Genomic DNA, 16,011 nt, shown 5'->3' with positions numbered 1-16,011 from the left:
ATTCTAGCCACTGGTGTACCACAGAACTCTCACTGTCTCATGCTGTAGGCCTATAATACCAGGGATATAATACCCTAGAGCCTAGTCCCTTGTATGTAAAAATAATCTTTACTAATTAATTTAATACCAATTGGTGTGATATTTTAAAAGTCCTCCCTCCCCTGTTGACTGTTTAATAGTGACATGCCTTCAGGGAGTTCTTGCTGTTGTCCGAAAGTGCAAACTAGAAAGAAGCAGGATTTAACACTTGCTTGATATCTCTAAAACATGTGGTATTATAGTAGAAGTCAAATGAAGATAAATCCTAAAATGCACTACGGCTTGAATCAAGGCTACTAAACTGTACGCACAAAGTGCAACATTAACTTAAAGGTTAGCCCAACATACAAAATAACAGTTTCTTGAGAATGTATCCGGGAAATTTAGTGCATTTTAAACCATGCAGGAAAGGTGTCGAGTTCAAGTACATGAACTTAGCAGTCCCGGAAACAATTCTATGCGATGTGCGGACAAAACGATACATCATGCAGTTATTGTTAACTACATGTATGCACACAACACAGGGACACTAACAATAGGCAATTGAACCTTACTGGTAGCGCTGTATCGTACTGAGCTATTGGGGATGAACTAGTTAGTATCATATATCAAAAAGTATAAAAGCTATGATTTTAGTACTTTCTCTCTTTTCAATTACTTATTCTTTTCCAAATATCTGAATCTTCAATCCGGTACAAGCTTTAATAACGGGGGAACATACATTTTTATTAAAAAGAAATCTTACCATCTATCCAAACTCGCCGTGTTATTCCAATGCACATTTTACTTCACCGGGCAGCCATTTTTTGATCGTATTTTGAAGATTGGCGTCATAAAACCATCATTGGTACAAATTTAGTACTTTCTGTCAATCAATTATGGCTTATTCTCTACATGTCAATCTTTAAATAATTGGCATATAGTCCTTATAATAACGGTACTCCGCCTTGATGAGTAAATGACAGCAAACAGCTGCAAACCAGTGAAAAATATCCCAAAACTCGGTCAGTGGGGCTCTGTTCGTACATGTCAATAGAGTCATTATCGATTGGATTAGTCGTCCGTAGCGGACAATTCGGTCGCTCATTGGATCAATATTATCAGGTGGTAATAAATTTGCATTGGACAATAGATTACTATATAATGGTTTAGTACTGCATATATCGGGTTAATCTTCAACATGTTCAATAAGCGGGTTTATGGCTGGAAAGGTCACGGTGAATTCGCCGTGGACCATGTGGACGTAAGTGCACTATGATCAGGCTTAATTGCATACCATTTGGGTTGATACAGTTTATGACCAAGGATATAGGAAAACAAACTCATTGACTTTGCATAAAAATAGATGCATCTAAAGTCTTCTAAAACAATAAACAATATAAACCCGGCACAATCATTTCCGCATTGACAACACCTATCCTGTAACCTTTAATTTCAACTTTAATTGTAGAAACAGATTGGTTTTTAGTAAAAGAACACAATTTATTTCTGCCACACACACTTAGTTGTTTAATTTCCTTTCTTCCGCGTTCTTATTTCTCTCTCTCCAATTAATTAGTCGAAGGGTCGCTTTCTCCTGCGCTCTTTCTGTCAATTTTCACCTAGGCATATCACCTCAAAAATAATCGCAGCAAAAACACGTTATTTAATGTTCCTACATTATTGAGCTTTATTAAAGCATCAAAAATCAAAAAACAGAATTGAAATCGGTCAATGCATTGTGATATAGTGTCAATTTAAAGATGCTCGTAGATGGAATGAAATCCTGCCACAAATGGTGGTAATGACAAAATTGGCACATTTCGAGATTTTGAAGGTTTATTTGGACGCTTGCTTGAAAAAGCAGCGTTAATTTAAATATCACATGTTAAATGCCTATCTTTCCTGACTTCGTTACAGAAAACAAAATTAAAAAATCTATCATTGAATAATTATAATAAATTAAGCAAATATACTATTTTAGCAATTTCGGCCAATCTGCAGACAAATTAGTTCAGCTAATTAATATGCAAAATTGATGCCAATAGAAAACCGTACATGATATAAAGGTGCGGGTTTTTTGCACACATATGTATACAAAGTTCTTTCAATTGATGACAAAAAATACACAAAAAGTAATTAATTATGCAAATTAGGTAATTACAGCTAATTATGTATTTATGATATTATTATGCAAATTAGGCATGAGTAATTTTGGTTTTTTTTTCAATATTTAATGAACGTCTGTTCATTCATCATAAATTTTTTAAGTATGATCCTGTTTTGAGGTTGAATAAATGAACTGCAGTTAATTATTTAAAAACAATACAAAAAAATAAAAAGTTTGACATTTTGACGGTGTCTGGAATATAATTTTCATTTTTACTGTAAACATGGTATGTGTCACCATTACTCAAAGCCAAGTCCGAAGAGTAAAAATAAAAATTCAGTTGCAATGAGACTTTAAATTAACATTTTGTCATCTGGATTAACATGGGAGGACAATCGGTAAAATGAACAGCTATTTTACTGTACCGCGTATACAAAAATAGTATGGCCTTGGACACACACAATGGCTTAGAGCTATTGTGGTTTGGAAAATTACTCCCTAAAAATATCATTGATTAATGTTTTGCTTCAACTGGTTTTAGGGAAGTGCTTCATTTGTTGTTGACGGAAATAATTTACATGCTAAGAAAGATTAGTATTTCAGCTAAATGGTGGTAGGTCCCTTTACTTCAATAGGCCTATATTTACTGATTTATGAGCGATCTTCAAAAATCCATAAAAACAGGCAGTAGCACTTAAACAAAACAATTTTTAATTTTTGAGGACCCGATGTTAGCCTCGGAAAGGCTTCACACAACATATATTAAACATTTAAACAATTTGGATAAATGAAGCATATGAGGAAATTCATTTATCGACATAGATGTTTTCTAAAATTGGCCAAATTTGAAGCGCGCCCTTTTCAATTCACTGATATGCTTGCATGCACAGTGTAGCAGAATTATTGTGCAGCCACTGTGACATACCTACAAGGCTACTTCTTCCACCAAATTACGTGACATCATGACGGCACTTGTACATGAATTTACCACTTTCTGTAGGGTGTACCCAGAATTGGGGTCAAAGGTCATTTTGAGCACGTTGGTCTGAGCTTATTTAGCTGTTGTTCGTTGATGCCATATAGTACTAATAGAGGCCGTCAGCCTTTCGCCATCTTGTGGGTACCAATGATCTGTGTGTTCATGCGTCGGACACTACGCGCAGGGCGCAGCTTGCCACGCAGCTGTTATCGCGCATCAACGCGGTGATTTTGATGCTCACGCATAGAGATCGAACGACCATCACAGCGTGTACCCACAAGATGGCGGCATATGACGTCACGCTGACGGCCTCTATACCAGACGATAATTTGAGAACACCTAAGCATCTCCTTATATTTTTAGTTTTTCTGAGACTACTCGTGAAATTGCAGAAATTGACAGATTAAAAATCAGAGTAACAGGTTTCACAAGTTCATTCCCCACTTTTTCGCAATAAAATTACCAATATTATCATGCCCTGCACTTTTATTTTGATTACATTTCTCAATAAGCGTTATAACTTTCATTTCAACAAGTGGTTTCATAAACATACAATTTGAGTTGGGTATTTTGAAGAAAATCCACACAATCCTTGCCAGTATTATGAAGCCAACAAAAATTGTTTGCTTGCCCTCAAATGAATTTTCAAAATTGAGTCGATCGGTCGGGATTTCTTTTTTTTTTCTTTTCTTTTCTTTTTTTAATTACTAGCAAACTCTACTGTTTGTATTAATTAAGGCTCAAAATATGACAAATCAGACCATTTTGGTGTCAGAATGAATCACCTAACATTACAAAAACAACTAAAATGTTGAACTCTCTCTGTGTCAGGTGGCGCTGTGTAGCGCTGCTGTGGTCTTCACAAGAGTACGCCATCTCACTCGATCCGATGCCAAGTGTGTTGCACCTTGCATTCCCTGGTTAGAAACCAGCTTCACGTCATTAGTCCAAGATGTTGGTGGACGTCCTCTTCCTCGTTTGCCTTCCATGGCCCCTTGCAAAATCTGTTTTTCTACACCTCCATGTTTCCTGACAATATGGCCAAAGTACTTCAGCTTTCTCTCCATTATGCCGCTTCTGATGGTTAGACTTGTACCAATCTTGCCAAGGATCCAGGAATTTGTTCTCCTGTCTTTCCATGTCACTCGTAGAAGCCTCCTGTAACACCACATCTCAAAAGCATCTACTCTTTTCCTATCATTCTTGGTCATAGCCCAAGACTCGCATCCATAAGTGGCAATGGAAAACACAGTTGCACGAAGTAGGCGTACCTTGAGGTCAATGGATAGGCCTCTGCTTTTCCATATGCTTGACATGCCCTGCACAGTTGTCCTTGCAATAGCCAGTCTTCTCTTAATTTCAGTTGTGCTGTCACCACTGTTGTTAATCATTGAACCCAGATATTCAAATTGCTTCACCTCCTCAATCTGTTGTCCATCTATCACAAACTCATCACTTTTTCTCTCTGTTGAACACAACCTCTAAAATACATTTATTTTTACATCTTCAGAATGCAAAAAGTTGAAAAGGAATAAAACCCTTTTCAGGAATTTCCAAAAATAGGGTCGGTATTCTTTTTGTACAGTAATAGAAAAAAACAATTTTTTTCTAATTTCCAAAATTAGAGTCAGTCGGTTGAGGGCAAGCAAACATATATTTTTTGGCCTGAGTTTCTAAGGGAAGGGGTGGGTCTAAATATTTTTTTTAAAAAAATATTAAATTGATTTGATATATCCTTGGTATTGGTAACCTCTTTTCCATGGTCATCCTTAGATTTATCGTTTGGAGATCGTCTATTCCCCCGTCAATACTGTTTATCGTTTTTCAAGTTTAGACATAAGATACATGTACATCAGAGCGTAAAAGCGAAATTGATGGTAAGAATCGATACTCTATAATGAATTGATCTCAATAACAAATGAATTACGAAACATTTCTATAAGAATGTCCGAATATCCTATAGGGCATTATAGAAAGCGAAACTTCAAAATTGTCAAGGAACTGGTCCGTATTCGCCGTCATATTGAATGTTTATGAGTAAAATGGTAAGAATATTTTTATAAGCTGAAATATGGACTGTTCCATTCAACAAGGCTGAATGGAACAGTTCACATTTCATCGAATGAAAATATTCTTCCCATTGAATGAATAAAAACATTCAATATATGTTTTATATAATTCATATATTCCTTTTCTTCCAGTTAATTCTCTTTTCTTCTTTCTTTTTATATAACTCATACAAAGATTCTTATCATTATTTTGATTAGTCAATTACTATTGAATATTTTTGCTATTTATAGAAAAAGACTATTGCACTCCGCGCCAGTGCAATAGTCCATTTTCCATTGCACTGGCTCGCAGTTACCATGGCAACGCTGACAGACGTTGGCGTATATATCGCGAACGGTGACCACCTCGAGTCGCCAATTATAGGTGTGGGTGTCGCTTCTAAAATAAATAAGTATGTAATATTTTTGTAATTTATTTTGTTTTTCTGGTGATTTATAAAATTAAGTGGAAGATAAAGAATTTTATTTGAGTTATATAAAACATATATTGAATGTTTTTATTCGTTCAATGGAAAGAATACTTTCATTCGGGGAAATAAACATAGTTCAATATTTGTACATTATAAATACCTGTACCATTTTTTAAATTTTTTCTTTGCCAATGACATATTCACCCTGGTTTGCATGATACGCGCACACGTATGACATAGACTAGATACGTTTACTTTATGATGTTATAGACATACAAAATAAACAATATTGGTCCGAGGATTGAACCTTCAGGTACTCCATATAATGATACTTGTTTATGCCGATATGTTTATAATGATATTTACAAGACTTATAATTCACAAACTGCTTTCCGTTTTAAAGTAAACCAATACAAGTATGTCCAATTTTATTGATTTCAAATATTGACAGTTGAGTGTTGGCTTACAACTGCAGAAGACTGTCTAGCTGCTGCACTGCTCAGATTATTATGCTTAGTTTGTTCCAATGTCTCTCCAATGCCAATTTCGTTTGACTGACTGCGCCAAGAGCATATCTTGTGACCTATCATACAATAACTACGCCGGAAATTCGGATTCATAATGCCATAAATGATGAAGTTAATGGAACTGTTAGAGACACACAGGGCGACACCTGTCTGCGTACACCAATGTGGCCAGGTGTCGTAGATGTTAAACACTATATCAGACGTACGTATACGGCGCCCACATTATCATGAAGGCTGCCCATATTGTAGCTATTGTCTTCAGAATTTTGATATCATCTCTCCATTTTTTGTTGTCATTATGGGTATTGCCTTTAGAGCCATACTTCAGCAGTCGTTGCTTTGATTTCTTGACAAACAGGTAGATACGAATATAACAGTATGGTATAATAATCATGGGTACAACCAGTCCTATTCCAAGCAGATAGTAACTGAAAAAGTAGTTTTCCTGATAAGTCCAACTACAAACTAAATGTCGATAGAGATATTTATAACTTCCTAGACCAAAATAGTCAAAGTAAGGAAGAGCAATGGCTGCTGCAATAAACCAGATGCAAAACACAATAAACGGTACTGATTGCCGATTATAAAGATTGCGATACTTCGCTGGATGGCATATGTGGAAATATCTTTCAAGTGATATTGAAACAATTGACCAAATGGAACAACTGCAACTGACGGTCACTAGAGCTCCTAGAAAACTGCAAACAATCGGGAAACTATGAAAGAACTTGGCGTTGTTAAGAAGTCCAATTGCAGCAAAGGGAATAATAACAGCGGTGACAGATATATCAGCAATGGCTAGGTTGACCACAAACACATTGCTGGTGACTTGAAGCTCTTTATTTAGAGCCACTGACGACACGATGAGTATGTTACCAAAAGTTCCAATTAATGACAACAGAACAAGATAAACGAAGTAAGGAATTAAATGGCTTGGTAGATGAGCAGGTGCTATGTCTGAGTGGTTCCCGTAAGTGATGAGTGAATAAGTTGCAGTTGTTTCCAAATGATCCATTTCTAAATACCAGCTGGCATCTATCAGTATTAGAGATTGGAATGGACTTCTTACTACGCGTATGAAGGCCCGGTCGGTATGAAGGCATATGAATATGACGATTGGTGCAAATGGGAAAACGCACTTGCACATCTTTGCTGCCACCTTTGCCAACCCTGTTTGCCGACATCAAAATCCTCTCTACACTGCCATCTATTGGCGGAAGCTGTTGGGAAAGGAAACGGATTGACAGTGACACGGTTGAGGTCTCAGTCCCGGGGACTCAGTGTGCAGTTTTTAAAACATCTCAGCTAGCCTAATGGTAGACATTTTGGTCCAAAGTGTAGGGAATAAAGTGTGAGGTACACAAAGGAGAGTGGCTTTGTTTTTGCTACAAAGAATCGCATAGGAACATAGATACAAACTTAAGGGGTGGAGCGTTGGCCGTGGGGATTAGTGACACCATTTTGTGTTTGTTGCTCATTTTGAAATGTACGGGGAAATGTATCAACACCTTCAAATTTTTATTTATGGATTTACACATTCTGAGTACAAAAACCTTATTTTTTCCAATAAGCAAGATTTCCAAAGGTTTCACTGGGTTTGTTTGTACCCCGCTCTCTACCGTTGCTATACGGTAGACAGAGGACAAAAGGCTATTCACGGTACAATATTTACTGCATCTTGCATAATACGGAGACTACCACTTTTCCAATGAACATTATTCGTTGTACTTCATAAACTACTATATTTAAATGTGTTGTGTGCTATATTCTTTTTCCAACCGGCATCCGTGACATTTGTATTTTGCATACAGGTCTTTGTATGAAGTGTTAAATTGTTCCTTATAGAACAAGTTCCTTAAAACGTCTGAATTTCATAGGGCTAAAAGATATATGCCACAAAAATTATTCTATTTATGGTTGAAGAAACTCCATATTGAAGGAAGACCTGCTAGTGCAACCATGGTCAACATTTTTGTACTGCTTCAAAGATAACTTGACCGAATCGGGGGTAAAAAGTATGATTTTACTTCAAATTCAAGTTTTGATGATACTCTTTCACCGTAGTTGTTGGCAAAAAAGATTTTTAGACAAGTGTGGAATCATTGTCAGAGAATATCTCAAATTGGGTATCTCATGGAATTACATAATTAGTTTGCATGCTACTTGAAACTAGATGATATAACTCTTCTTGATGCATTTTTGTCTGTGTGTGTTTGAAGCCCTCATTTTCACTCAAAATATGAAAATATAATTTAATCTTTCTCTAGAGAAGTCCTTTTTAGAAGGCTGCTCTTTTGGTGCTCTAGCGAGTTCTATCTTCAGAGCAACTACAAAAAAGGGTGTTGTGCCTTATATACACTAGGAGAATCGGATGGACATGTCAAAGGGATGGACAAAAGTGTCACGAAGGAATGTCCATATGATAGACAGAAAGTGCCAATGAATCAAAGAGGGAACTTCCTGTGTGGATAAAATTGGACTTCTCCGTAGTCCACTTGCCTATTGTGTATACTCTGGCTATTACATTAATACATAAAACTCCGATTTGTATTAATCTGTGCACAATTGATAGATTTTCTACATCTGATTTTTCTAGTCACCTTTGGTTTCTCCCGAAGTGGACTACTTACTTTGGATTGCGGTTAAAATGCTTAACATGCTTAAAATTAGCCCGTGATGGAATACATCTTGAAATGGATCTGGCTTGTGATTGGTCGCCCAGATCTTGTAATGATTTAAATCATCCGGGCATGTACCATTCCTACTAACTACAGCGTACACACCTATCTGTGGATTTGCGGCGCTTTATGTTAGCGCGAAAGTTAAAACTCTCACTTAATGCATGTACGCACATATATCTGTGATGTACGTCTCGTACTTCAATACTTGGTGTTTGCGATTAGACTGGATTGGGATGGCGTGTATAATTGACAGTGTGTGACAAAGTGGGTTTCGCGTTCAATAAACTGGTAGTTCCCCAAGTCAGAGTTGTTCAACGAGCCCTCATTATAATTATGCCTATACTACATGTTGCATTCGATAACATACGTATACTTTAGTTTTACTACATGTATCACTAATTATATAATTTTCCTTGAATATATTTGTATGACCATTCAGTGAATACGATACTTTTCTTGTGACAAACATCTGTATAATTTGTAACAAAATTTGTGATGCATGGTATTGCTTTTCACCAACTGAATGGGAAGAACATCAAGGCTGCAACTATTGTTAGCACATTTCATGACGATTGAACCATAGTCTGAGTGACTCTGAAATGATCAAAATGATTCTTAATTGTAGGCAAAGAGCTAACACAACTACATAATATTACCATGTCTACTTGACTTAATACTTCGTTTTATATTATCTACTTTCTCAAGGTAAACACCGACAAATTTCACGGTTACCAAGCAAATCAGGAGTATATATTAAGGCAGAATCTTCTAAATACCCAACGTCCGAAAAGTCTCTTTTGACTCAGCTTCACATATAGGCCTAATGCATCAGTAAAGTGCTTCTTTTTAGAGTCATTTTAATGTACTGAGATAGTTTTCCTCATCATCAACTTTGCCACTTTTAAGCCATCTTCGTTCAAGACGACGTTGTTCCTGTTTCTCACTTAATAAATCATCAGTGAACCAAGGAGGGCGGGGACGAACAATGCGGGACCTGGTGGTTGAAGGGGCACGAATGTCAAGGAACGTGTGTACAGTTCATTCACATCACCAGAGTTAAAATCTAAAAGATTCATTTCAGACTGCAGCTCTTTAGTTAGGGCTGCAGGGTCAACTTTCCTATAATTCCTCAAAGTGCAAGTTACGCATACTTTAAGAGGAGGCTTTCTCTGTTGTAAAACTCAACTGGTCATTTTGTGATCTGAGCCATAATAAAGACCAACATCCCAGAATCTAACCAAATCTTTACTCTTACGGGTGATGATCAAATCAAGGATATTACCTGATGTGTGCGTGGGTTTGTTGACATGTTGTTCCAGATCAAAGGATGCATGTCCACTCCTTTGTCCTTAATGAAATTGTCTGGAGAACAGTTGATATGCCAAGCTTCCCTGAACTTCTTTTGAGACCACTTGGTGTTCATCATGATCTCTCCATTTTGTTGTCATTGTGGTTACTGTCTTTAAATCCATCAGCAGTCGTTGCTTTGATATCTTGACAAACAAATATAATACGAATGTACCAGTATGGTAAATAATCACTGGTATAACCAGCCCTATTCCAAGCAGATAGTAACCAAAGAAGTAGTTTTCTGATAAGTCCAACTACAAACAAAATGTCGATAGAGATATTTATAACTTCCTAGACCAAAATAGTCAAAGTAAGGAAGAGCAATGGCCGCTGCAATCAACCAGATGCAAAACACAATAAACGGTACTGATTGCCGATTATAAAGATTGCGATACTTCGCTGGATGGCAGATGTGTAAATATCTTTCAAGTGATATTGAAACAACTGACCAAATGGAACAACTGCAACTGACGGTCACTAGAGCTCCTAGAAAACTGCATACAATCGGGAAACTATGAAAGAACATGGCGTCGTTAAAAAGTACTGTCTATGATTGCAGCAAAGGGAATAATAACAGCGGTGACAGATATATCAGCAATGCACATGGCTAAGTTGACCACAAACACATTACTGGTGACTTGAAGCTGACGACACGATGAGTATGTTACCAAAAGTTCCAATTAATGCCAACAGAACAAGATAAACGAAGTAAGGAATTAAATTGCTTGGTAGATGAGCAGGTGTTATGTCCGAGTGGTTCCCGTAAGTGCTGGGTGAATAAGTTGCAGTTGTTTCAAAATGATCCATTTCTAAATACCATCTGGCATCTATCAGTATTAGAGATTGGAATGAACTTCTTACTACGCGTATGAAGGCAGATTGATATGATTGATGCAGACATCGGGAAAATGCACCTGTTCATCTCTGCTGCCACCTTTGTCGACATCATCAAAGCATCTTCACACTGCCGTCTATAATTAGCTGAAGCTGTTGGGAAAGGAAACGGGTTGACAGTGACACGGTTGAGGACTAGTTATACAGTTTTTAAATATCTCAGCAAATTTTTTGTCCAAAAATGTTAAGGAATAAAGCATGAATTTTACATGTGTAAACAAAGGAGAGTAGCTTCGTTTTTGCTACATAGGAACATATATAGATACCCTGGGGAAAGATATTCTCACTTGGTGCATGGAAGTACCGGGTGTCCCAAAAAAAGGTTACATGTAGATTTTCGAAAATAATATAAGTTAATGTTAACAAATATAAATATTCTTTTCATTACATAATCTATGTACCCTCTACTAGTACGCCTGTGAATGTCAAGTTCACAACCGACGTACTTAGCCCGCATTCCACGCATTCCTGAGCAAGCTCTTTACGTGACATTAATGTAACACGAGGTTCATTGTACCACCGTCACAGCCGCCGTGCATTTGGCGGGACACTTCAGTAGACCCAGCCATAGCATGACAGATGCAGTATTTTATTCTGATAAACAAAGAATAAAACTTTTTCAGTTTTATTTCAAGAGTTCGGTCAGAATTATAAAAACAAACAGCAGCAATTTCAAGTCAACAAAATCCAAAAAAAAGGCCTAAATGCAAAAGATTGTTATTCATGTTGATGACATGAGATACAGCGTGCAGAACTGCTTTCGCCAAAAACGTGTTCTCTCTAATGACCATCTTCCGTTATTTGTAAGCACCAAGAGTCAAGAATCCCTAAAACTGATTTATTTTCAGTGAACAGCATTTAATTTTTCAATATGTTTCTTTTACGCAATAAGTTCAACAATGAAAAATAAGAAAAACATGAAAAATAATAAAGAAAACAAATCTGAAAACAAAGGTGTGCTTGTGTTCAACTTTCGTTGTGCGATATTTTGATGGTTAGCCACTCTTGACACCCCTGTCATCTTGCGCTCATAGGTTAAGTTGCTTTTAAGATATGGAATTGAAACTTAGCAAACAGTTACAAGAAGGATGAATAAATAATATATGAAAAAATGAGATTGTTTTGTTGTACCATCACAAAATGGGGTTCATATTCTACATGTAACCTTTTATGGGACACCTTGTACATCTCGTACTTCAATGTTTGGTGCTTGCGATTAGATTGATAACAAATAGATGGCGAGTATGATTGACAGTGTGATTTTTGATGATTTGATTTGTTCGGGTTTTGACAACCCTGGATAACCCAAGAAAGCCTATATTGAAGCTTATTTCCACTGGGGTCCATTTGAACACCGGGAAACACCCTACTCTTTTCGAAACTGGCTGCGAGATACATGTACAGGTATGGCTCTTTGTACACGGGACCGACGACTTAACGTCCCCTCCGAAGGACGGAGTACTTGCATGATTCATTTACCCAATTCTAATGAACCATGGGGAGAGCGGAAGTCTGAATTTAATCTACAGAAGTTGCCAATTAATTTCAGACTTTTTTCCAAGTCAATATCCCAGCAAATCGCCACCGCCGGAATCGAACCTGGACCTCTTGCACTAAAGGCAAGTACCTAACCATTGCGCCACGCTCTCCCACTATGTGTGTTTAGGGATAAAGTCGTGCTCAAAATTCAGAATACATAGTCTACATTTTTTACTCGGGGTTTCGCGATCAATAAACTGGTAGTTCCCCAAATCAGAGTTGTTCAACGAGTCCTTATTATAAGTATGCCAATATAAATGTTGCATTCGATAATACACGTATACTTTCGTTTTACTGTCACTAATTATATAATTTTCCTTGAATATATTTTTATGGCCATTTAGTGATTACTATAATTTCTCTCGTTTTCTTCCTGAAACTGTCTCTTGGTTTCCTCTAATGCATCTGTGAACTCGTCCTGGGAAGACTTAATAGACCTTAAGAGAGCTTGAAAATCTTTTTTGGTTGCTGCATCGGCTGAATCCAAAAATTGTGTGTTGTAGGCTCCAGCTATGCCGACGTGAAGTGCCTTTTTTCCAGGGGCTATTTTGTGAAAAGTGGGCTTTTTGTCCATAAATTTTGACTTTTTGACCAAAATAGCATAAAAACCTGATATTTTTGCTCGCTACGCCCGCAAATTGTGACATTTTGGACCTTATTTTATACTTTTGCAAATTGGGAGGGGGGGGGGGGCTGCAGTTAATCTAATCACAGACCCGTTATTTTGTATGTTGATAACTGGAAAGTCAAGCGATCATCCGTGTTGCTAATGTTAATATGTTAATTTTACTCAATGCATTCAACTGGTGACCTTATAAAATTTAATTATTAATCTACAAATTAGATGTGGTAGTCGTGTCTACTCATGGATACCAATCATTTTAATTCAGTCTGTGTTGCTCAGTGTTTTGAATGATTTAATAGTATCTTGGTTGAAAGTGACCATTGTGATCAAGAAGGAAGCACTTAGCTACTTGTAGATAGGAAATGCAGCGGTGAAGCCCCTTGCAATTTTTGAGTTTTCCAAATTGAAATATTATTATATCATTATAAATGTATCATGACCTTGAAATGCCCTTGAAATGGCGAGTAGGCAGAAAAAAAGCATCTCATTTTATAGTCTCTATTACGTCTGCCATTAAACTAATTGACCCGTTCTTAATATTCGTTAATTTTCACATCTATTAAGCCTATAGCGGCTTTTTAGTTATAAGAGGTACCATTTCTTTTAAATGCAAGATGGTGTATTGCCCAATTATAATTATTAAGTAACTTCATCATCTTTGTAATCGTGTCCATATTTTCTTCATATGATTGATTGAGTGCGAATATAAAGACTTCACAAAAAGTAACGCGGTCGTTATATATACGCCCATAGCTTCATAACTAAATAGCCGTTTTCACAATATTCAAAAAAAAAAAAAAAAAAAAATTATTTACATGGAGTGCGAATATAAAGATTTCACAAAAAGTAACGCGGTCGTTATATATACGCCCATAGCTTCATGACCTTTCAGCGTTTCAAACCAATATAGTTCGCTAAAGAAAGATTTCCCCAACTCTACAGGGAACATCGTATTGGTCTATATGTCAGAATACCCGCCAAATGAAACATAGTTAAATCCTAATCATTTAGTTAGTTAGTTCTAACAGCCAATAAAAGTCAAATCTTAATATTTTCTTACAATTGCAGTCACAAAATTCAGACTGGGCACAAGTTTGGTCTTCGTCATCCAATATATTTTTGTTTGCACTATTTGATATAAGCATACGTAATGTTCTATGATTTTGAACCAAGTACTAGTACAAAATGAATCTTGCTTGCATTAATAAGTTATTGGCCTTAAACCAGTTCTACTTGCAGTTCTTTGTTGACGAGGTAACAATTGTAATAGGCAGAATATCAAAATGTTATGTGATAGTGGCATTGTCAGCAAATGATACAAAGTTAAGAATAAAGATATATTTATGATTAATATATAAAATAAACAATAGTGGTCCGAGGACTGAACCTTTGGGGCACTCCGCAGATTTACCAGAAAGACAATGAATTCATATTATAATGGCTCACAACTGCAGAAGACGGTCTAACTGATGTACTGTATGCTTATAATGTCAGTACAATGTCAGTGTCACTAGACTGAGTGCGCGAACAGAATATCTTGTGAAGTATCATCCTATAACTACGTTGGAAATTCGGATTCATAATGCCGTAAATGATGAAGTTAATAGAGCTATTAGTTAAACAGAGAGCAATTCCTGTCTGTGTACACCAATGTGGCCAGGTGTCGTAGACGTTAAATACTATATCAGACGTATACGGCGCCCACATTATCATGAAGGCTGCCCATATTGTGGCTAGTGTCTTCAGAATTTTAATATCACGATCTCTCCATTTTTGTTTGTCATTATGCTTACCGCCTTCAGTATTATACTTCAGCAGTCGTTGCTTTGATTTCTTGACAAACAGGTAGATACGAATGTAACAGTATGGTATAATAACCATGGGTATAACCAGTCCTATTCCAAGCAGATAGTAACTGTAGAAGTAGTTTTCCTGATAAGTCCAACTACAACCAAGATGTCGGTAGAGATATTTATAACTTCCCAAACCAAAATAGTCAAAGTAGGGAAGAGCAACGACCGCTGCAATCAACCAGATGCAAAACACTATAAACGGTACTGATTGCCGATTATAAAGTTTGCGATACTTTGCTGGATGGCAGATGTGGAAATATCTTTCAAGTGATATTGAAACAATTGACCAAATGGAACAAGTGCAACTGACGGTCACTAGAGCTCCTAGAACACTGCATACAATCGGGTAAATATGAAAGAACACGGCGTCGTTAAAAAGTCCAATTGCAATAAAGGGGGTAACAACACTGGTGACAGATATATCAGCAATGGCTAGGTTGACCACAAACACATTGCTGGTGACTTGAAGCTCTTTATTTAGAGCCACTGACGACACGATGAGAATGTTACCAAAAGTACCCATTAATGCCAACATAACAAGATAAACAAAATAGGAAATGAAATGTATCGGTAGGAAAATTTGACGCAGATGAACAGGTACTATGTCCGAGTGGTTCCCGTAAGTGGAAAGAAAATATGATGCAGTTGTTTCCAAATGATCCATTTCTAAATACCAGCTGGCATCTTCTATCAGTATTAGAGAATGGAATGAACTTCTTACTACGCGTATGAAGGCAGATGGATATGACGATTGATGCAGACAAAGAGAAAATGTACCTGCACATCTCTGCTGCCACCTTTGTCGACATCAAAACATCTTCACACTGCCGTCTATTGGGGACATTGATCGTGACACGGTTTGGGACTCTATTTCTGGCAACAAATAGTGCAAATGTTTTGCACATATACGCAGTTTTCAAAATAGCTAGGCTAATAAATGTACATACTTTGGTTCA

This window comes from Amphiura filiformis, chromosome 5, assembly GCF_039555335.1.
Source record: "Amphiura filiformis chromosome 5, Afil_fr2py, whole genome shotgun sequence".
In the NCBI taxonomy this organism is placed as follows: Eukaryota; Metazoa; Echinodermata; class Ophiuroidea; order Amphilepidida; family Amphiuridae; genus Amphiura; species Amphiura filiformis.
The sequence above is the reverse complement of the archived record's forward strand: the minus strand, read 5'-3'. Positions refer to the sequence as shown.